Here is a 23,349-nt window from a genome sequence, read left to right as displayed (position 1 = left end):
TGGCTGAAGAGGGGTGAAACCCCGAAACCGGTCCTAGGATGCTTGATTCCGGTCCAGGGAAGACATGGCTTGGCAGTTCGGGCTGGACTGTTCCCATGAGGCACAGGGTCAAGACTGATTTGCATATGGCCATGTCTGAACTGGGGGGGCGTGGAACAATGGATTAAACCCAGATCTGTGACTGGGGGTGAATGTTTTGCCAATGTGCAACATTCCATCCATCACCTTGTGTGTTTTGCTACCTTTCACATACACTGCACCCTGCCAAAGGAGGGGTACCTTGGGCCTACCATAGGGGTGTCCAATGTGTAAGAAAAGGGAAGGGTCAGGCCTGGCAAGTGTGTACAATATCCAGGACAACATGGCAGTTAAACTGCACGCAGGCACTGCGGTGGCAGGCCTGAGACACCATTTTAGGGCTACTCATGTGGGTGGCACAATCAGTGCTGCAAGTCCACTAGCAGCATTTGAATCACCAGCCCTGGCACACTCAGTGCACTTTACTAGGGACCTACTGGTAAAACAAATATGCCAATCATGGATAACCAATCACAGTTAACATTTACACAGAGAGCATATGCACTTTAGCACTGATCAGCACTGGTAAAGTGCCCAGAGTCCTAGTGCCAACAACCACAGGTCAGGAAAAAATAGGAGAAAGAAGCAAAAATGTTTGGGGAGAACCCTGCAAAAAGGGCCATTTCCAACACAACCCCTTTCCAGCCTAAAGCCAGCGTAGACCAAACGATATCTCGATGGGATTCCCTGCTTGAGGCGATAGAACATGGAAACTGGCCCAAAGAGTAGGGGACTATTCCTGTTCTATGCCTTCCTGAACCCAGTTGGATCCCTCTATCTATACTCTCAGGGCCCACTAAGCGAAACCATGGGGGATCCTTCTCCTCACCAGGGGACCCCATCTGTGCAGCGCCTAACCTTACTTTGCTCACAGATGTGTCCGCACTGGTAGACAGTACCCACCTAGCCAACTCAGAGGTGTGGCCCAGTCTACCCCCAGAGTGTGACTCCAGCCCCCCTCCCTGAGGCAACTCTGTCCACCAGGACAACCAGCCACAGTGTCCACTCACAGCTGTCAGTGATGAGAGCCAGGCCTCATGCCTGTCAGGCCTCTCTAACCTCCGTGGCATCAGAAAGTGGGGGGGGAAGTAGCCCCAGGTGCCTGGCACCTTTTCTACACTCTCTCTCCGGCCAAGTCAGGTATGGCAGCCTGACACTGGCCCGCCAGCCCAGGGTCTGTACTCTCCTCTCCCTACCCCTCCTTCTGTGGTCCTGCACGCTCCTCTCAGGAGAGGCACCCTCAGAACACAACTCTCCCACCTGTTCAGGACCTCCCTCCGGCAACTGGTTTCCCAACTTAGGATCTAAACCTTCAGGTTGTACCGGGGTCAGAAGTGAGGACTCCCTCCCTCTGCTCCCCCTTCCAGAGTTCTGCACCCTCCCACCTGAAGTGGTACCCCTGGAAGCCTAACCGGTCAGGACACTGGTTACAGACGTCCTTCCCTCCAGGTCAGGCAGATCCTGAACCTGGACTCCCAACCTAGGGACTAAACCGTGTGGTTGAACATTTGCCTGGCACACCAGGACTTCTGGGGACTCACACAGTATCCCCCCCGAGACTAACACATGACACATGTGTTGTGTGACAGTCTGCCTGGCGCAGATCTTCCGACCCCTGTCCCTGTCTGCGAAGATCCCCCAGGACAGAAGTGGTGTCACCATCGTCACTCCTAGGAGACTGAGCCCTTCTGGCGGTCCCTGACCCATTGGTTCTCCCACTGGGCAACATATCCCCCTCTCACTTTTCAATCTGGACTTCTGCACCCTCCCAACTGGAGCGAGACCACCAGACACCAGAACCACTGGAGCTCCGTTTACGGATGCTCCAGGTTCTCTTGACACTAGGAGATCCCCCTCAAATGGCCTACTAGTACAGCCTAGGCCTCCAACCTGGTGTTCCCTTGGGGAACCCTCCAGGCCCTGAGACTGGGTTCCGGGCGCCTTGGGACACACAGTCCCACACTCACTCCTTCTCCACTGAGACCGGACGTGAGCCCCTTCACCCTTTCCACTACACTGGGGCCTAGATGGGCTATTCTGAACCTCTTCCACCACACAGGACCAGAAGATATCCGAGCCACTCCTTTTGGGATCACTCCCCAATGCCTCTTCAGACCCTCTGGAATCCACCAAGAGGTCTGCCTCCAACGCAAGCTACTTGGAATCAGAGAACTCACACTCTACTGCGTGTTGGCATAGCTCTGGAAAACAGAGACTTAAAATATGCTCTCCAACAAATGAATCACATAGCCCCCCAAAGTTGTTAACCAAGCTACCTTTTGCCTTACCCTGCAGTGCCTCACAAATGTATCCCACACCACTCTCCTGAGATTGGCAAGACAGTGACTTACTGTCTCTATCACTCAACCCACACTCTTCTGGGCGGTCTCCACACACACACCAAGGTTTCTACCATGGGGGAACCCCTCTCCCTGCACCTCTCATCTAGAGTCAGTAGAATGTCCCTCCCACCACTAGGAATATGATCCCCTGTGTCAGTTCCCCAATCTACTTCAGGGACACTGCCCACCACTGGAACTACATCATAAACCTGAACCCCCTGGTGTATGTTAACCCCCTCCCTCAAGTCAGGCACCACATCTCTGGGTGTTTGTACTTCTCCCTCAGCACTAGATAACATAATCTTGCTGCCACCATCTGAGCTGGACTCAACCTCCAACTCAGCAAAGCTCGCTTCCTGAGCTACACACATCTCTTTTTGCTGGGCTGAGACACTCATGGCCTCAAGCCTCTCGTGCTCCAAATCAAGCTCCCTCATTCTTTATTCATGTGCCAAGGTCAATTTCAATTCTTCCAATTTGACCTCGAGCCTCAGGACTTCCAACTCATGGTCCCTAACCCTTTGGTGTTCCTCCAACTCCTCTGGGGAAAAACTTCTAGCGGAATGGTTACTGCCAGCCCTAGAGGCTGCTCTTGACACAGGCAGATCCTGTGATCTGAACCCATCACCTTGTGCATCCTTATCCACCTCTACTTTACCTGTCTCACCAGCCTCTTTAGCCACACACCAGGACCTTAAGGGCTTCTGTAGCTCCTCCTTCCTGGAGCTGCTCTTCATGGGGCATCCAAAGCTCCTGCAGAACTGCTTGAGTTGACCTACTTTGTAATCACTTAACATTTCAATATCAAACTCCAGATCCACAGCCTCACTTGCTGGTTTACCTTTCTGAGACATGATGCGTGGATACTTTAAGGGTCACTCAAAAATAGAACCAAAAATAAAACACAGTATGTGGTTGTGTAGTGGTCTGCACTAATCTAGTGATGTACACCAATCACTGTGGGTCAAGTACAAATACAAGTTCAAATCCTCACCGCTGACCATCAATGTTAGATCTGGGGGTCTCTAGTTGGCAGAGGTTGGTACCTTTGACCAAATAGGGACCCTTGCTTCTAGTCAGGGTAAGGGGGAAACACACTGTTGATAACCCCTGCTCACCCCCTTGGTAGCTTGGCAAGAGCAGACAGGCTTATCACCAAGGCAATGTGTAAAGTATTTGTACCAACACTCACAGTAACACAGTGAAATACCACAAATGAACGCCACACAAGTTATCTATAAAAATATAAATCACTTTATCTAATTAGGCATGATCCAAACGACATAAACTCAACATACATAATTAATCTTTTCTTCACAAATGTTCTTTGGAATGCTTCAGCAAAAATAAATGAATTTATAATCTTGGTATTTCTCTTAGCTCAATAAGCTCAAGTTCAAGTAAGTAAATAAGATCTCGCTAGTACTGTCCTCTGTAATATCTGCACTTCTTTTAGGAAATAGGGGAGATCAATAAGGCCAGGCCCAGAATGGGTCAAAATTACTGAGACCGTACTGCCGGTTGTGAATGTCACGTTCTTTCCCCAGCACGCTTAAAACCGGGGCGCTATGCCCTTCTTGCTCATGACAGGGAGAAAAACCTTGCTGCCAACCTTCAAACGGACTCCGCCGTGAAGGACTATGTCAATCTGCCTTGGTAACGCAGAGCCGCCTGCTCCTTGCAGGCATACAATCCACCCCAGGCTGAGACGCACGCTGCGGCTCGGAACAGCAGCCCGAGTGTTACCTGGGGGGTTGTTTCCTTTCCTGCATTGTCGGCGGCCTGCTGGCGATTCCTCTGTCAGCGGCGAGACGTCGTCCCACATTGGGATTCCAGCGTGGCTCCTTGGAGAGGAGCCTCCACTTTGCTAAGCGATGCCCCGGAGTTTCTCTTCTCCCAGCGCGGCTCTTCCTCCCGACTCGGGCTGTGCGTTAAAATTGACACAGGGCCTCCAGGTTCACGGGCAGACAGCGCGCTCATGCTCCCAGGCCGGCGGTGGTGAAAGTGACGTGCAGTACTGGCAGGCTCACGGGCCAGCAGCGGGGAAATTTACACAAAGCACTTGCAGACTCACGGGCCGGCGGCGGTGAACTTGACACAAAGCACTTGCAGAACCCATGCTAGGCTCAACACACACACCCACAGCGAGAAGCAGATGTTCTTCTGAAAAACATTTGTATCCCTGAGTTTCCAATAGGAGGCCAGCTCTTCACAGGCCCTTGGAGACAGTTACACTTCAGAGGGAACAAAGCACGCAGCACAGTTCCTCTTCAAGTAGCGGGACAGAGCACATAGCAGAAAGTCCCTTAGTCCTCTTCCTCAGCAACAACAACTACTGCAGGTCAGCCCCCAGACACACAGCAATGGCTGCACTTTTCCTCAGTCTTTTTCAGTTGTTCTTCTTTGGCAAGGATTCCTTCTTGATCACAAAGTTTCCTAGTCTAAAGTTTAGGGGTTTTAGCTCTGATATTTATACTCCACAAGTCTTTGTTCTTCATGTGTGAGAGGTCCTGGACCCAGTCCAAACCAGTTCTGGGTGCACTCTGCCAGTGCACATCTTCTTCCTTTGGGAGTGTGGGCCAGGGTCATCAGACACACCGCAAGAGGTGGAGCCAGCATTGTGGAAGGCAGGCACAGCCCTATTCAGGCCCAGGTGCTCCTCCTCCCACCACTCAAGATGCATATAGGTCTATTCAGCCTAGCGCTGACTCACCCCCTCACCTGGAGCCATCCCAGCCCCTGTTACTCACAAACCAAACAGGGAATCCACAAACAGGCAGAGGCACACAGAAAGGTTGAACAAGGAAAATAGCCACTTTCTAAAAGTGCTATTTTCAAACACAGAATTTAAAAACCATCCTTCCTAAAAGATGTCTTATTAAATTCTGAGTTCAGGGATACCAGACTTCAATTTTCCATCTTGCTCCTATGGGGAGATATGCAGGTACACATGGGACATATCATTACCCGTTCTGTCCTATGGGCAAGATGGCCTTTCATTAGTGAAAAACGAAATTGGCAGTATTTCACTATTGGGACATGTTACACACATCAGTACATGTCCTACCTTTCACATACACTTCACTCTGCCCAGGGGGGTACCTTGGGCCTACCATAGAGTGTCCAATGTGTAAGAAAAGGGAAGGGTCAGGCCTGGCAAGTGTGTACAATATCCAGGACAACATGGCAGTTAACAAACTGAGCGCAGGCACTGCGGGGGCAGGCCGGAGACACCATTTTAGGGCTACTGATGTGGGTGGCACAATCAGTGCTGCAAGCCCACTAGTAGTATTTGAATGACCAGCCCTGGCACACTCAGTGCACTTTACTATGGACCTACTGGTAAAACAAATATGCTTTCATGGATAACCAATCACAATTACAATTTACAAAGAGAGCATATGCACTTTAGCACTGATCAGCACTGGTAAAGTGCCCAGAGTCCTATTGCCAACAACCACAAGTCGGGAAAAAATAGGAGGAAGAAGCAAAAAAGTTTGGGGAGAACCCTGCAAAAAGGGCCATTTCCAACAGGGGATCACTACGCTAAAAGATCAGGCGGCTCCTTATCCTCCACGAGAAGGCCCAAAACCCAGCTTTCAAGACCACAGTCCGGAAATCAACACAACCACCTCCCCATTTCCAATATACCGAACCTGAGGAACCTCGGCAGAGATAAAAAATAAAACTCTACGAAGGCTCAGACAAAGGGGAAACAAAACTACACTACAAAAAGTCCTCGTGCAGCTAAAAGCAACAAAGAAAAAAGTGATCTGGCAAGCAAAAAGGGAAGCAGAAGACACCTTGTGGGCCAAGCTCTTGTATGACGCGAAGACAGATCAAAGCGCAAGATTCTGGCGAACAATAAACAACTTAGGTAATGCCAATGTGCAAGGTATCAACTCTCACCTAACGGAGGAAACTTGGGCAGGCCACCTCTTGGAACATTTCAACTCAAACGAGAAAAGTCTCGCTATAGTAATACCGGTTTCAGGTCAGCCCGACCAGCTGAGTCCTTATGCAAACACCAGCAGAGGACCAATAAGCGCCCCTCACTACACGACTTTGCAGATTAAAAACTGAGTAGTGAAAAGCAATCCAGAGGGCGCACCGGGCCCCAACGGGATTCCCCCAATTTTATTCAAAACTGATCCGGACTATTGGGCGTCTGCACTACTATTAGTTCTCAAACACATAGGAGGTGGGGGTATTATACCAGACTCCTGGAAAGACTCTATAAAATCCCCAATTTATAAGAAGGGAGATAAGAATAAAGCAACAAGCTACAGACTTGTAACCTTCATTGACGTTGAGGCGAAATACTATGCGGGTCTCCTCCTGGATGAATTAACAGCATGGGCAAACGAAAAATCGCTCCTCCCCATTAATCAAACATGCTTCCGTAAAGGCACAGGGACGCTATTGATGGATGGCGTCAAAGCAGCAAAACTCCCCCTTTTCCTTTGTTTCATTAATTACTCCGCTGCTTTTGACAGTATTGGCAGGAAAAAATTGTGGGCTAAACTAGAGAAGATGGAAATTCCAGCAGCGCTATTAATGCAGATAATTCTCCTACACACTGACACGTGGGTTCAAGTAAAGCTAGCAACCGGCGATTACCTGTCAAGGAACATACCAACAAGGGGACTGAAAGAGGGGTGCGTGCTGGCTCCCATGCTTTTTAACTTGTTTATGGCAGACCTTTTTTCGGAACTTTAACATCAGCACCTCACACGCGCCCAGGTTAGGGGGGCTGTCACTTTCGAACCTACTGTAGGCTGACAACGTCGTGCTGATCAGCCGAACTCCAATTGGGCTTCAGCACCTGCTAAACGCAACTATCAGTCACGCACCATCTAACGGTCTATCAACCTAGAGAAGGCGAAGGTCATGCATTTCAACACGAAAAAGAACACAACTGGGTTTCACTGGTACCTGGCAGGTGCACCCATGGAAGTCGTGGCTGAATACAAGTATCTAGGGGTGATAATTGACGACAAAGGTACTTTTAAACCACAAAAAGAAAACATAATAAGGAGAGGTAACTCAATAGTAGTAGCTCTAAAATCTCTCAAACTTAAAACCGCTGGGCCAAGCTTCAACCCACTACTACAGGTTTCACAAGCAAAGCTAATCCCAGCAATCACCTACGGGAGCGAGTGCCTCAGGGGAAGAGATGGGGACACTGTGGATCATACCATGTCCATATCAGCAAGAATAATCTTCAGCCTCCCAAGCTACGACTCTCCTGCACAAATCAGGCTGGAGTTTGGTCTACAATCTCCAAAAATATCTGGAAATGGCGCCTACGTGAAATGTTGGCATAGGATCAGAAGGTCCGAACAAAATTCTTTGAATTTCGACCTATGGAAAGAGATAAATACAAGCAAAGCCTGCAGAGCACGAGACTACCTGACAGCATCTATTAACCGCCTATGCCTGAAGGAGCTCTGGGCAACTTCGGGAGCGCAAAACAGCTTCAAGTCTTTGGTAAATAAGACAATGAAAAGGCTGTCTGTACTAGAGGATAAAGAATCGCTCAGGGGAAAGTCCTTATGGATGGTGCATGCTGCAGAGCTACACAAGCCCATTCCCTCAAAATTATCTAAGTGCTGGCTTCAACAGGAAATTAAAAGAATATGTATCTTCGCTCCCGAATGGGTATCCTCCCCGTCCTGCCGCACCTTCCACCATGGAAGCGATCTTCGGAAATAACTAAGGGGCTCATTATGATGGCCCGCGGACATCAGTCCGCCCGCCACCATAACGGTGATGGGACCGACCACCAGACGTGCGGCGGTCCCACCGGCCAAATTAGGATGCGCCTGCCATACTGGCGGGCGCATCCTGGCCTTTTACCATTGCAGACAGTGCTGCTGGCTGCAGCACCGTCTGCAATGGTAAAAGGGCATGCACAGCATTTCCTTGTTCTATGTGGCAGGCACCACACGGTGCCTGCCACTTCGTGCAGGGAACTGCAGGGGGGTACCATGGGTAGCCCCCACGTGCACCCCCCCATCCCTCACCCCTCCGAATGCCCGCAATAGGCCCCCAAAGCCAATCCCCACCAGCCTTTCAATGGCGGCATTGCCGCCATGGAAAGGCCTTTAACTGCCCGCATCATAATATGGCTTGCAGTGCCTGCTAGACATTGCCACCATATTATTGGCCCAGCTCCGCCCGGCCGGCAATCGTAACGATTACCGACCGGCGGAAAAGCGGCGGAGGGGCTTTGCGTCCACCGCGATACCTACCGCCATTGTAATATGGCGGGGGGTATTTCAAGTTACGATGGCATAACGGTCGCCACCGCCGACTCGACGGTGGCGATCGTTACGCCATCGTAATGGGCCCCTAAGTGCCGTCTTTGTGGGAAAGCAGAAGAGAGCATCACGCATCTATTATGTACCTGCCGTGAACTGGACCCTGAATAACTATTGCTTTTGAAAACAATCTTCAACACCAAGAGGATAAGAACCTGCAGACAAGCAGTGAAGGCTTGCCTTAGAGGAGGAGATATACCGCTGGTGTGCCGGTTCGTACAATTCATGGGGACACTAGAGGAAAAAATGAAGAGTCCCAGTGCACAATAAGAAGCTTCGAACGCGAGCTCACCATTTCCCAGAACTGGCACTCTTTATTAGGAAACGCTTGATGCAAAAAGCGTTCCTTTTATTACATCAGAAACAATCTCTTGTTAAATATTGGGCACTTGACACTTTATGGACCTGCAACATCCCTATTATAAAATCTAACTACGAGGCTGCTATACAATGTTAATATTCCTGTTCTTTTCAAAATATATGTACTCCAAAGGCACCTTTTTACTCATGTATATATGTTACAGGGTCTTTATAAGATAGTCTTAAGGGGAGATTAAGGACCTCCCAAAGCATATCGGACGAACTGATGCTCCGTAGGAGCACGGCACAAGCCAGTTGAGCAGAAAACGCTGGGTAGTTAACACAAACTGTACCATAGCTCTTTTTATTGTTGGACTCCATAAATGATGTAACTGCAATTTTACTTGATGATCTCTCACCGTTGAGCAATTTTGTTTAGGTTTTAATTAACTCATACAATAAAAATACTTACTTAATTACAATGTACAATGTGTTACTATTGTAGTGTGCATGAGGACAACGCGTTTTTTTTTGTTGAAGTTTCAATTTTTGTTAAGTTGCTTGGAAATGTTTCTTAAAATGTACTTGACAAAGGGTTGCATTAATATGACACAGATGCTATCTTAGACAACTGGATGGTGCTAAATTTATACATCAAAGTGTGTTATATTGATTTACCTGCCAGAAAATTGGGGATTTGACTTTAAGGTTTCTCAGTGATCATGAGTAAGTAGAGCAATCAACAATGCTAAACTGACCTTAAATAAAATTCATCAAGCAGAAACTCATATTTAGTTTATTTATTTATTTGCAGAGTTTTATATAGCGCTGGCTAGACCCGGAGGTATCAGAGCACTTTACACGAAAACAGTAGTACAAAATTACATCAGTTACCAGAGCATAAATAACACAGCCTGGCATAGGTTACCAGGAAAAAAAAACACAAGACAAGTCAGAATAGAACATATCAGGTGGGGGGGGGGGGGGGGGGGGGGGGGGGAGGGGAAATTGAGCCCGTAAGTGGACAATGGACAAGTAAGGCAAACCGGCAGTGAAGAACAATTAAACATCATGAGTCCCACAAAGTCAATGTCGACAAATAAACCAGACCGTCAGGAACAAGGAATCCACGGCACCTGGAGCCAGCCTCGAACACCACGCGGGTGCACCCTAGCTGTGGAGAGGGTCAGAAGAGGGGGGGCAAAGTGGATGTCTCGGACAGATCATCGTTGTCGAAAGGAGAGAAGGCGTCCCGTTAAGAGGGGATCATCGTGAGGGGAAAGTCAGGCAGGGGAAACAAAGTCGAAGACCAGCATCAAGTGGAGAGTTGAAAATCAGATCCATGCTGTTAAGAATATGCTCACACTTAGATGAAGCAGAAAGTTCCTTTAATTAACATAAACCAACACATGCTCCGGCAGGGAGGAGCGAATGACGACTTGCAGTGTCGGCAATCAGCTGTCAACTGTCAGTGATACAGTTGGACAGCTGATGACCTCACAGGTATGGTGTCCGCGCAGGGACACACAGTGGCAAACTAGAACGGTGTCCCAAGTGGGACATAAGAGGAACGTAACACATCTTCCCCCCTTGAAATCAACGTAAAAGTCAGGAAACAATGGAAGGGTTGACAGGTCTATGTGAGGTAAGTATCATTCACAAACAAAGTCCTTGAGCTTCATGGGTGCCCCCAACAACCTTCCCGCACGTGTTCTGCGGACTTGTGGTAAATCTCCTTCAAGCGGTGTGGGTGGCAACTTGCGCCGGTTTTCCTTAATGGCCTGAGTGTCTTTAATCGTTATTGATGGATCCATGGTGGTTCCTGTATCGCTTCTTTCCACAGTCACGGGTGTTGCAGGGAACTCATAGTCAGACTCGTAGTCTGAAAAGTCCATGGATGTTTTGTTGTCTTTGGAGGCAGTACCTTGATTATCCCTGTAGCTTTCCGGAACGGGATCCTTCTTGGACTCAGCTTCGGGGTTTGCTGGATACTTGTACGCTGACAGTGCTGAGAAATGCCACACTCTTCCGTCGCTCAAACGTGCTGAGTTGCCATAAATGTTCCGTACTGACAAGGGTGGGGTATATCTATTCTGCATTTTCCCCACGTGACCACTCCTTCTCACCTTGACAAGATCTCCCACTTTGATTTCTACTTCCTTGCATCCGTGCTTTTTGTCATAGAAATCTTTTGTTTTGTGCTGGGCTTGCCTAAGTCTCTCTTGGATTTCTCTTGCTGACCACTCCACTCTTTTGGCAGCATTTATCCACCCCACGTTGTCTTTAGATAGTGGCGTTCTGCCGCGCATAAGTTCAAATGGGCTATGACCCGTGGTGTCACTTGGTGTAATGCGGTAAGCCCACACAGTTTTCAACACTTCTTGTTTCCAGTCGAGGTTATTGTTCGCTGCCAGTTTGATGGTCCCCTTCAACACCCTATTAAATCTTTCAACTGCACCATTGGCAGCGGGGTGATACACAGATGTGGTTTTATGTTTTATATTGTGTTTTTGTATATAATTTTGAAAAATGTGAGACATGAATTGTGCCCCATTGTCACTAATAATCTGCTTGGGTAGACCTTCCCTTGTAAATGTCTCGTCCATAAATTTAACAAGGTTGTGCGCATCTGGCTTACTGGTTATTTTTACTTCCGGCCATTTGCTGAAGTGATCCTTAATTACTATCACATACCATTGTTCCTGCGCTTCCGTGATGGGTCCCATCACATCAATGCCGATTCTTTCCCACGGCATGGTGGGTGACGCAATGGGTTGTAATGGTGGTCTAAATGGGACTTGTGATTTGTCTGCGTCCATGCATAACTTGCATTCTCTGATCACCCTTTCAACGTCTTTGCTCACGCCTGGCCACCAGTACATATTTTTCACTCTGCTCTTAGTCTTGGCAATACCCAGATGCCCTTCATGGCATATGTTGAGAATTTTGGTACGTAATGACTCCGGTGGTACGAATCTTCCGTTTCTGATCAAAAATCCATCCTCCTGGCACAATTCATTCTTGACTTCCCAAAAATGTTTCAGTTTTTCTTGTAGCCTATTCTTTGCTGGCCACCCCTTATTAATTTTTTCCATCACTTGAACGATGGTGTCATCTTTCCTCTGTTCGGCGAACCATTCGTCTTTTTCTAACCTGCTGTCCTCATCAAAAATTTTAGCAATGCACATTTCTTCATTTTCCTCTTCAGTCTGCTCCCTGTTCTTCAAAGGCATTCTGCTGAGATAGTCAGCCACGACATTCTTCACACCTGGTATGTAATGCACCTTGTATACGAAGTCAAACAGGCGTACAGACATTCTCGCCAACCTTGAGGATGCAGTGTATAATCCCTTGGTTGTCAGCACTTTGACTAGAGGCTTGTGGTCAGTGCAGAGATGGACCATCCTTCCCCAGATATACTGCCGGAAATGCTCCAATGCCCATACACACGCGAGTGCCTCACGTTCAATCACGGAATACTTTTCCTCCGCTGGAGTTAGTGATCGTGAAGCGAAAGCCACAGTATTCTCATTGCCCTTGGAGTCTTTTTGGGTTAGGACAGCACCAATGCCCTTGTTACTGGCATCAGTTGTCAAATAGTTTTGCAAGGTTGAATCGTATCCTTGCAATGGTAAAGCCGTGCACATGTCGTTCTTGAGGTTTTGAAAAGCGGTTTCACAGTCCTTGCTCCATTCAAACCTGTTCTTTGTTTTGAGCAGTTGTCTAAGATCGTAAGTTTTCAATGCAAAGTTTTTGATGAATTTGGAGTAAAACTCCACCAGTCCTAAGAACGATCTTACTTCATCCTTGTTGGACGGAATAGGGGAATCCTTAATTGCCTGTAACAATTCCATTTTTGGGCTAATACCTTCACCTGTTATCTTATGGCCCAGGTAATTTACAGATTTACATGCAAATTTGCACTTGGAATGTTCTGCGGTGAGACCTTTACTTTCCAGGATTTCGAGGACTTGCTCAACTCTTACATCGTGTTCTTCCTTGGTCTTCCCCATAATCAGGATATCATCCTGAAATAGTAAAATTCCTTTAATTCCTTTGAAGACATGGTTCATAAGTCTTTGAAACATAGCTGCCGCTGAGGCCAAACCAAAAGGTACTCGGGTGAACCTGAAACAGCCATGTGGAGTAATGAAAGTCGTCAACGACCTGCTGTCACGATGTAGTGGCACTTGGTGGTATGCAGACTTCAAGTCCACTGTTGAAAACCATTTTATACCCTTGGTTGCAGCCAACATTTCGTTTATTTTTGGAAGTGGGTACTGTTCTACAATGATGTTTTGATTGAGGTCTCTCAAATCGACGCAGAGCCTCAATTTTCCGTTGGCTCGTTTGGCAATGACCAATGGGGCGACCCACTCAGAGGCATCGATTCTTTCAATAATTCCCTCGTTAAGGAGTTGGTCCAATTGAGATTCAACCTCCTCTCTGATGGCAAAAGGGATATTTCTTGATTTGTGTATCACGGGTGTGTTAATAGGTTTAAGTTGTATCTTATGTTGATATCCCTTGAGCTCTCCTACAGTCCCACTAAATACCTTGGGGTATTTTTTTAGCAAGGAGTCTGCGTAATTCTCGTCATCAAAAAGGCTTAGAACGGGATCCTCTCTACTCGGATCAAGGATGATTCCCAAACTTCCCTGATCCATCCACCCCAATACAGATGGACCAACTTCAGAGACATACAGTTTACTGTCGGAGTCGCGACTTTTATATTTGAAATTGAGTCTCTTGTAACCACATACCTCAATTGGCTCTCCAGTAAATGACCTTATTTTTATATCTGGTTTCTCTAGGTCATTTCCCAGTTTAGATTCGAACTTATCCTTCCATACTTGCTTGTTGACTATGGTGTATGGAGATCCGGAATCTGCCACAATGTCAATATTTATTCCTCCAATAGTCATGTGACATATGGGTTTTCTTGTCCTGGTTATTTTTCCTGTGGTGTTTATTACATCTACGTACTCGCCCTTTTCTTCTTCAATGCATAGTACATACATGTTAACGTCATCATGTTCATCTTCACTATCACTTGAGTTCCCACTGTACTCAATCATTTTAATTTTTTGCGGTTTTCTTTTATTGCAAGCTTTCACATAATGCCCTTTAACCCCGCAATGTGTGCATTTAATTTCTTTGGCTGGACATTTGGGATCATTGGCCAAGTGAGATGGGCTCAAACATCGATAACAATGAAATTCAGTTTTTGTATCATTTTTCTTGTACACTTTTCTATAGTTTTTTTGATCTACATTGGTTTTGTTATAGTACTTTTTATCAACCACCTTCCCCACGACATCACTTTTATTTTTCTCTTTCGTCTCTGCCAGAACTGCCTTGGCGCAACGCCCTGTAAGTTCTGCCTTTCTGGCTATATCAATTATGTTTTGTAGAGGATACTCTCCCTTAGCCCACAGATTGTCTTGTATGTTGGAGTTAGATCCTTGCATTACTATCTGATCACGTATAAGTTCATCATGCAGGTCCCCGAATCGACAATTTAATGCTAGGTTTTTCAATACAGACACATAGTCGTCAATAGATTCATTGTCACCTTGTTTTCTGTGGAAAAATTTGTATCTGTCCACACCGACGCATACTCTGGGTTTATAGTACGTATTGAGGTCGTCAATGGCATTAAGGAAAACGTTGCCTTCATTTTCGGCCCTAATCCTTTTGTTTATAGCATTATACACTTTTATGCCACCAGCCCCCAATGAATGCATTAGTAACTTATACTTCCTTTCAGGCTTAACTTCGTCATCTTCTTCCAGTGTGGATATGTAGTTTAAAAAGTAATCTCTCCACTCTTCCCATTTGAGAACTGGTTCATCCCCTGCTCTTAAAAATGTCTCGGGTGGTGCGAGATTCCACACATATCCAGATGCCATGGCAAAGAGTTATGTTAAAAAGGTTAGTGAAAGTACAATAGTGAAGTGAGGAAAGTACACGTTATGAAATATGAGGTCATCAGCTGTCCAACTGTATCCCATCCTCGTCGCCAAGTTGTTAAGAATATGCTCACACTTAGATGAAGCAGAAAGTTCCTTTAATTAACATAAACCAACACATGCTCCGGCAGGGAGGAGCGAATGACGACTTGCAGTGTCGGCGATCAGCTGTCAACTGTCAGTGATACAGTTGGACAGCTGATGACCTCACAGGTATGGTGTCCGCGCAGGGACACACAGTGGCAAACTAGAACGGTGTCCCAAGTGGGACATAAGAGGAACGTAACACATGCCATCAAGATTGAGGGCTCAGGTCGTGTTCACATCAACCACCAGCATAAAATGGTGGAAATTAAGATCCATCAAACCCAAGACACCAATTGGGGAGGAAGTAAATCTCGGTCATGGGAAACGAGTAGGCAGAAAACAAGGAAATCACCTCTCTCTCCCCGGTCATCAGGAATCACTTGGGGAGCACAAAAAGCGGCAGCGTCGTGTCAGGCACTCGCTGATTTATCTGAGGCAAGCGACTCGAGTGCAGAGAGCAGCAGCCACAGGAGGCAAAGAAAAGAGGAAGTTGTAGCGGGAAGCCGAGCCACCATGGCCTAGCCCGGAAGGTAGGTGACGGCCGAGAACAGCACCGGGGGGCGGGGTCTCCAGCCCATCTCCACTCAGCTGCCTGCGCAGCTCAACTGTACTTCGGCCAGGAAGCTGGGCTCCACTGGTGGTAGTCTTTCCAGGCTTCTCGCTCGTTGCTGATAGCCAGCCTAATCTCAGTCAGGGAAAGTCGTGGGTCGGCCCTGGAAATCACGGAAAAGTGGTCCAAGGATTACTGGTGGTGGAGGAGGTCCAGTCAGTGGTGGAGGTGGTCCAATCGGGGGGTTTTGCCAGGGATGTGTGCCAAAAGGCAATCCCTAACAAGGGAGCTCCCGTCCGGAGCTCCTTACCCGTCAGCCAGTTTGAGTTTACAATGGACACCAGCACAAATAGCAAATATTGGGTTTGATAGGTTTGAATCCTTGTTCAACCAACATTAAAAAATGATCGGCTATGTGTCGTATGATATGGAGATTCCCTACAATCAAACAATTTGGAGGTAACGTATTGCATAGTGTTGATTTTATTAGATGGCAAAATGTAATTTTTAGGTGGAGCTCGGGACCTGTTGTACATACTTTAGTATTTAATTCTCTTGTGGGGTAAAGCCATCGCCCTGATTTTCATTGTTTGTTTCAGTGCCCTTTAAAAGTCTTTGCTTGCTAGTGGTCAATCCTGCCTCTTTGTCCCTCCTTTTTGACTTTCGTCAGGGAGGAGGGACAAAGTACTGTAAATTTACACTTTGCTTGCTTATCTGTTCTTTTGTGGAAATATTTATTTCTTTGATTCCTGCTGGTGTTACTGTTTGCATTTGAGTTCACTTAATCTCCCAGTGCTGTTTACAGACTGAAGAATGCAGCATCTGGATCACTGCTCCAGGTTTCCTCCATAAAGAGACCTGTAACTATTGTTCTTTTCTCATTCCATTTGCCCAAAGGCACCCAGTGAGTGCTATCAATCCAGACTTTTCTCTCTATTTTCTTTCCACATACTTCGCCTATGACCTCACCCTGCAGCAGAAGAGGGCTGGGAAAAACCGGGAGAAAGAGAGGACATTACACTTTCTGGTTGGTGGTCTGGAGCCACCGGACGCTACTTTGAATTGTTTTTAGATGATCTGGTATCTTTTTTATGTCGAGTTGATTTTGGGAACTGAAGGGGCATTGCCATTGGCGATTGGGGGAAAAACAGAGCTTTTATGGTGGAACACACAATATTTAGAGGCTGCCAGAGAGAGCATTTGTTGCTTTATGCACGCTTGTCATTCTTTTTGGGATCTTCCCACCATTTCTCTAATAACAAGAACATCATCTTCCTCCCATTTGTGTTATGGAGTGCAGAATGTCTTCCAGATATTTCCTCCATTTCTGCCTAATAGCAGTGCTCTCACCTATCCATCTGTCTGCCTTTGTGAACCCCTCTATCTCTTTTGCAAACCTCTCTATTCATCTATCTTTTCAACCTTCTGTATCTATTTGTACTAAATATGTTCACAAAAACTGCAGAAATAAATTGCAAAAGCAAGATGCTGGCAGCTAACAAAATCATTTTTTTTTAAGTCGTGTTAGTTTGACCTTTTGATGTAAGAACATTATGTATAAAGCATAGTTTCCTATTTACAGGTAGACTTCATCCATACATCAGTTGTGTCTCTAACATTTTTCTTCCACCCACAGCCCACTTCAGCCGTTCTCTGACTCCACTGTGAGTTACAACATGCACCCCTTTCACAAGGAGCACATCCACACACAAAGTAGTTCCTTTAGTGCCAGGGGCTATTTTGGTATTGTGTTGTATTGCGTGCCTTTTTTGACCAAAACAATGTTTTTTCCTGTACCTAATGTTTTGTTAGATTGAGGAGGGCTCAACAGCTTCCCCATCAATAACGTTTTTTGCAATAACCATGACAGAAAAAACACGAATTGCCAAAGTCAAAAGGCTAACAGTCACCACCAGGCCTATTTGCTTTGCCAATGCTTGTTTGCAGTGGGAGTAGCTGTGAATTTAAGGCCTAGACCTGGCAGGCATTCAAATACCCTAACTACCTCTGTTGCTGATGTTGCTACGTTGTAATGGTTTGTGTCCAGCCAAACAAGTGGGTAGCGTTTTTATCTGTAAAAGTGTGGACACACTGGATGGTAGAAATGCCATGGATCCCACAGCTTCTAGAAGGTTAGGGCACAGAACTGTGAGGAAATGCGTGATTTCAGGCAAAGTTTGCAAGGCCCTGTGGGAAAGAAACATTGTGGGCTCCACACAAAGCTCATCACCCTTGAATCCATGGGTGTCTAGCTTTCAAACATGTCCCTGTTTAGAAGGTTTCCCTGGGTGGCTAATGACCACAGGCCAGAACAGTGCGGCCGCTTAGCATTCCAAATAGGAGAAAGGTTTTATTTACCTCCACTCAGACAGTCCGTTTGTCAAGACTATGCCCAAGTTTTGTCTTCCTTGTCATGGGAATGGGGGGCTCTGTGCCTCAGACACTCAAAAAGACTGTTGGGGATTGAGGGGTGGGTTAAAGACCCCCAAACCAGAATGTCCTGCCCATACTCAATTCATTTTTCTGAAAGCAAAAAACATAATTGGTGTCTAGCGGGGTTTCAGCTCCCTGTACCGGGTGGGGGTGCAGACTGGGTGTAAACTCTCCCAGTATACACCCATGAGGTGCAAATAAACTCTTAGACACATTGTGAGGTGGGGCCCCGGCCGATGCTTGGGAGACCACCTCAACTTTTTATTTCGGGCGGTTTTCTCACTTGGTTAGTGAGTTATCTGCCCCACGTACTGGAGTACATGGGGGTAAACACCCCCTATCAACTCCCCAGGAGGGGCATAAAGTCTATCCTGCCCGTGTTTGGGTAGAGTACAGGCCCATGCCTATACCCATGGGGGAACTACAAGTGGAATGGTGCACCCGTGAGTGAGTCAAACAATAAGTCCTTATATCCATTAGAAAATTCCTGCTTTATTCAAATTCAGTCATCAAAAGTTGTAAAATCCAATCAGTAAAAACATCCAGCCAAAGCGTTTTGGTCAAGCATTCTTGAACCTCGTCAGGGCTCGTATTCGTGTGTCGTTGAATATCAATTTTGGTTTATATTTAATCCATCAGTTTTTTCCTATATTTTCCATTCACCATCGTAAACGTATGCCAAAATCCTAATCATATTTCATGGGGATAATTATCATTCCCCTAATGCAATACCTGACTCAGTCTTGCAGATTGAAAACGCTGCCTGAGCCTGATTGGCTGGGAGTGCGATCCCTCAGCAGTGATCCACTGGAGGGAGACAGCGCTGCAAAGGGGACATTGTCTCCTTCTAATGCTGCTTCTCCTGTGTTGATTGGTGCTGGGGGGGCAGAAATATGTCTCTGAGCACTGATCAAGCAGTGAAAGGAGACCGTGCCATAAGTACTGTCTGCTATCACTAGCGCTGCGCGAGCTGGCGTTATAGACAAACAAAACAACAATCAAGCTCAGGACTTGAGGGAAGATGACCCCACACGTTCTGATCATGATTAATGGTGTGTTAAGTAGAAGCAGTTTCTTTTCAGGTACAGAGCACGACCCGAAGGGAGTGCAGAGGTTCTCAATGGGTTGTCCTCTGAACTCCAGCTGTTAAGCATCTTTGTAGGTAAGGCTTGGAATGAAGTCCAGCATGGAGTGAGGCTGTCCATGCTTCCTTGCTTGTCTAACTCCTCTTGTTTCGGTGGCATCATCATGCAGCAGAAACGGATTAGGCATAACCATGACGGCATCACGTAGCTTTGTCTAGTTTCTGTAATGGAGTTGCCAAGGTTTTGAGACCTTTGTCTCTCTTTGGATTGTCTCGCTTTTGAGTTTACTGTGTCTATAATGAACCATGGAAACTGATTTCTTGTTGCTGGATGCATGGGTGACTTGTCTTTATTAAAAGTGAGGCCTAGGTCTGTGAAGAGTTTCCTACAAGCTTTGACTGATCTGTTGGCAGATTGTACCGATGAACCGGTAATCAGCCACGCTTATCGGTATCGGTAACTTGTCTTTATTCAAATTTAGGCCTAGGTCTTCGAAGAGTTTGGTACAAACTTAGACTGCTATTTTAGTATATTATACCGATGAACCGTTAATCAGCCACGCTTATCGGATTTCCTGAGGTGGGCTACGAGTAGGTCCTGAATAAGTCTCAAATCTTCTGATGTTTTCTTCTTTATAAGGAAGAATCTGGTGTAAAACTCTACATTGCAATGATTTTTGGGGGCTGGTTCAGTTGCAGCATGTTGAGAATTGCTGCCTTCAGTAAATGCAGATGGGTGTACTTGGTCTTGATTGATGGTGCTTTTGGAGGTCGTTAGATATATTCCAATGTATGTCTGAATTGATTGAGACCCACCACCCACCTTTCTGTGGTGTCCTTCATTCACTACAAGGCAGAGATTGTCCCATCTACAAAGTACACATAGTGTAGAGAGAGGAATGCAGTGGCTGGTGCCAGTAGTTTGTCAATGACATTTGCTTGTGCCTGGATGGTTTGCTCGCCTTCTTCTTTTATCTTTGGACGGTGCTCTTGAATATCTATGCATAGATGGTGCTCTGCTGAAGGTGCCCTCAATATAGTTTAAATTGAGGTGTCGGTTGGCAGCTGGAATATCTGTACAGCTGATAAGATCCTCAATAGTGTAAAGAGTGGCTTCTGGCTCACAAAATGGCTAGAAATGACACTGTTGCAAAGTACCTAAAGATCTGGATGTATCACTGGCAGCTTTGGTACTCTGGAGTGTGTCATCAATCTGCTTGCCAAAAAAATGTCCCCCCATCAAAAGGCATGTTGAAAATACTGTTCTGTACTTTCTGGTGACAGGAAGTGCTGGCAGTCAAACCTGTCCTCTAAGAACTGCTGCTCCAGCCAGTTGACAAAATGAACAAGTTGCTTACCTTTGGTAACACCTTATCTGATAGAGACTATATAGCTACAGATTCCTTACCATAGAAGATTTCCTAGGCGTCAGACTCCATCTGGAAAGTTTTCAAGCACTACCTCTGCATGCCAGTAGGATGTGTTGTTCGTCTTCACATCAATGTCTTTATCAAAGTCGGAGGTGGTGAGCGCAGTGCCTAAATAGGCGCCACCCCAGGGTACTGACATCAGTTACTTTTTGTGACCTTTCCACGCCAGAGGCTCTTAGCCATGAAGTTCGCTGATGTACCAGTGTACAGACACTGAGGACCTTATAAGCGTTACCCTAAAAGGAGAAACCAGTTCACAGAGCAGGGAGGGTGGTAGGATCAGTAAGTAATCTGCAGCTAGAGACAGTCTCTGCCAGAAAAGGCGTTACCAAAGATAAGTAACTGGTTCACCTGGCAGAGACTTCTAGCTTCAGATTCCATACCTTAAAATAGATACCAATCAATACCACCCTGGAGGTGACTCTGCAAAAGGATTTGAACCTGTCACGGTGGACCGGATGGTCCAGACTGTAGTGCTTGGTAAGCATGTGCAGAGATGCCCATGTTGCAGCCTGACAGATTTCCAGGGCATGAGCGCCATTAGCTAATGCAGTGGTCACAGCTTAGCTCTGGTGGAATAAGATTGCAAGCCCTCAGGGGTTGCTTCTTTGCCCATACGTAACAGAATTTAATGCACAGCACAATCCATAGTGAGATGGTCCAGTTTCTATAAGGCCTTCCCATTTTTCACCGGGGTGAACTCAATGAAGTCTTGATTGTCCACCCGGACCTCTCTGGTATGATCAATATAGAACGGAAATGCTGTTTTTGGGTTAAGGCGGTGGAGTCCGTTGTTCTTTTTGAAGGGTGAGGAGAGCAAAGAAGGTAGGCAATGTGATTGTCTGGCCTACTAGAAAGGGTGTTACCACTTTCAGAAGGCAAATTCACTAACCTTGGTGGCTGATGTAATGGCCACTCGAAAGGCTGTTTTTCTGGCCAAAAACAAAGAAGGTGATTGTGCAAGGGCACAAAGGGCGCACACATCATGAAGGTCAAGACTAGGTTCAGGTCCCATTGGGGCATAATGTAGGGTTTTTGAGGGAACATATGCTAGTCCTTTTAGAAAACAAGTCAGAATCAGAATAAGCTTCATTCGATTTAAAAGATTAAATCATAAAAGCACAATGCATAAAAACCATCAGTATATATTGCAGTTACAATATCACACAAAGTCTAAAAACAATCATAATGGATTATTAAAAAGAGGAAATTACATTGTATTCCTACTTCCAATCATGCCCTTCAGATATTTAGTCAAGTGACAAGTATGTACATCATTTTCTAAACGTTGCAGTTTAAAAAAGACGGGACAACATTGTCTCAGTCCAAGTATCCTTAATATTGGCAGGATCTTTCTTTTTTTTAAAATGGTGTAATATTTGCACAAGAACAGGATATGTATGGTGGACTGAGTAGATATGGCATCGCATGGGCATAATAATCGGGACCAATCATGCGTGTTGGGGAAGGAAATCAGTCTGAAAAAGTTGCCTAAACGGAAACGAGTCAACAACATCCTATCATATCCTCCCATTACTTTTACAAGCTAGGGTTGCACCCCTGGCTGTATTAACAACAATGAATTCTCTCTAACTGTTGGTTTGATATGTCGGTAGAGAGTCTAGTGATCTCCAGAAGATCCAAACAGGCAATCTTTAGGGATTTCCTTGTAGTCAAAGTAATACTGGTCGGAATATAAAAGTACTCTGGATAGCCTAATCAGCCATAAAATTAACATTTGAGCTACGGGATAGGAAACACCCATTGCAACTTAAGACAATGATTTAACACGTCCCGATTAAAGCCAGAGGTGTTGCTAGACCATATCATGTGTCATGGTAAGACTGGTTGCATTTTGATTAAGTCTGATATATATGGCAACCCAAGCCCTGATTGTGAAATGGTTAAAGACAACATTTATTGAAAGCTATCCTAGTGGTAGCTATGGAGAGCAGCCATCAGGCTAAGTCTTGAAGGAATGTAAAGCAGCTTGTTTTACCAGTCTATAATCTCGTGAATGATCAAAAGAAAGGACAACCACACCAGGTATATATTCAAAATATATGTATTTAGGATAAAACACACCCCTCTAGTCTTGTTAAATATTACAGGAATCTGTTAGCATGACCTGAAAGCCATGTTGTACTTGGCAGCCATTTTAGTTAGCTGTGTGCTAGCCATTTGCTGTTTCCCTCTCCCAGAGTCTTGCACATGCTCAGAGGGGTCTAGCTAGCAGAATGCACCTGTTCCTAGTATAGAACTGTCAGGCTGTTCTAACTGATGTCAGCAACTTATTACTCCTCCTACCTGTTGACTGTGCATTTTCTGTATGACCATCTATGTGTGTAACTCTTCTCATGTGTACTTGTACCACCTTCTTTTGAGACCCTGTGTGGGTATATAAGGCCCCTGTTCTCTGTACTCCTTAGAATGCCTCCTACAGTGATTCTCCCTCTTCTGAGGTTAATAAAAAATATGTGTTTTATATTACAGCTTCTGTGCCAATCTCTTCTTTGTTGGTTTAAAAGGACCAGGTGTATCAGCGAAGCCCCTGAGAAAGTTTTGATTACTTCAGTCTCTTTATGAGACTGGAGTTCGAAGTACTTAATTTACAAGTTAGCAATCAACAGTAATAGCACAAATACATGTGTGGGCCCTAGGGCGTACCAAACTATATACCAATAAAGTGGTATAAGAACCACGACTGAACTAGACACAATACCTTCAGCCTGTAGAATCGCTGGGACCCC

The 23,349-nt window shown here is 46.0% G+C and overlaps 1 protein-coding gene across 1 annotated transcript in view; it reads right to left on the bottom strand.

Moving 5' to 3' along the window:
• The window catches only part of LOC146808472 (transient receptor potential cation channel subfamily M member 2-like), a 2,315,843-nt gene that overhangs the window by 67,611 nt on the left and 2,224,883 nt on the right, over positions 1-23,349 (bottom strand). The gene's annotated exons all lie outside the window — the stretch shown is intronic.

This window comes from Triturus cristatus, chromosome 8 (assembly GCF_964204655.1).
Source record: "Triturus cristatus chromosome 8, aTriCri1.1, whole genome shotgun sequence".
Taxonomy (NCBI): Eukaryota; Metazoa; Chordata; class Amphibia; order Caudata; family Salamandridae; genus Triturus; species Triturus cristatus.
Note: the sequence above shows the minus strand (reverse complement) of the source record. Positions and strands in the feature narration are given on the sequence as shown.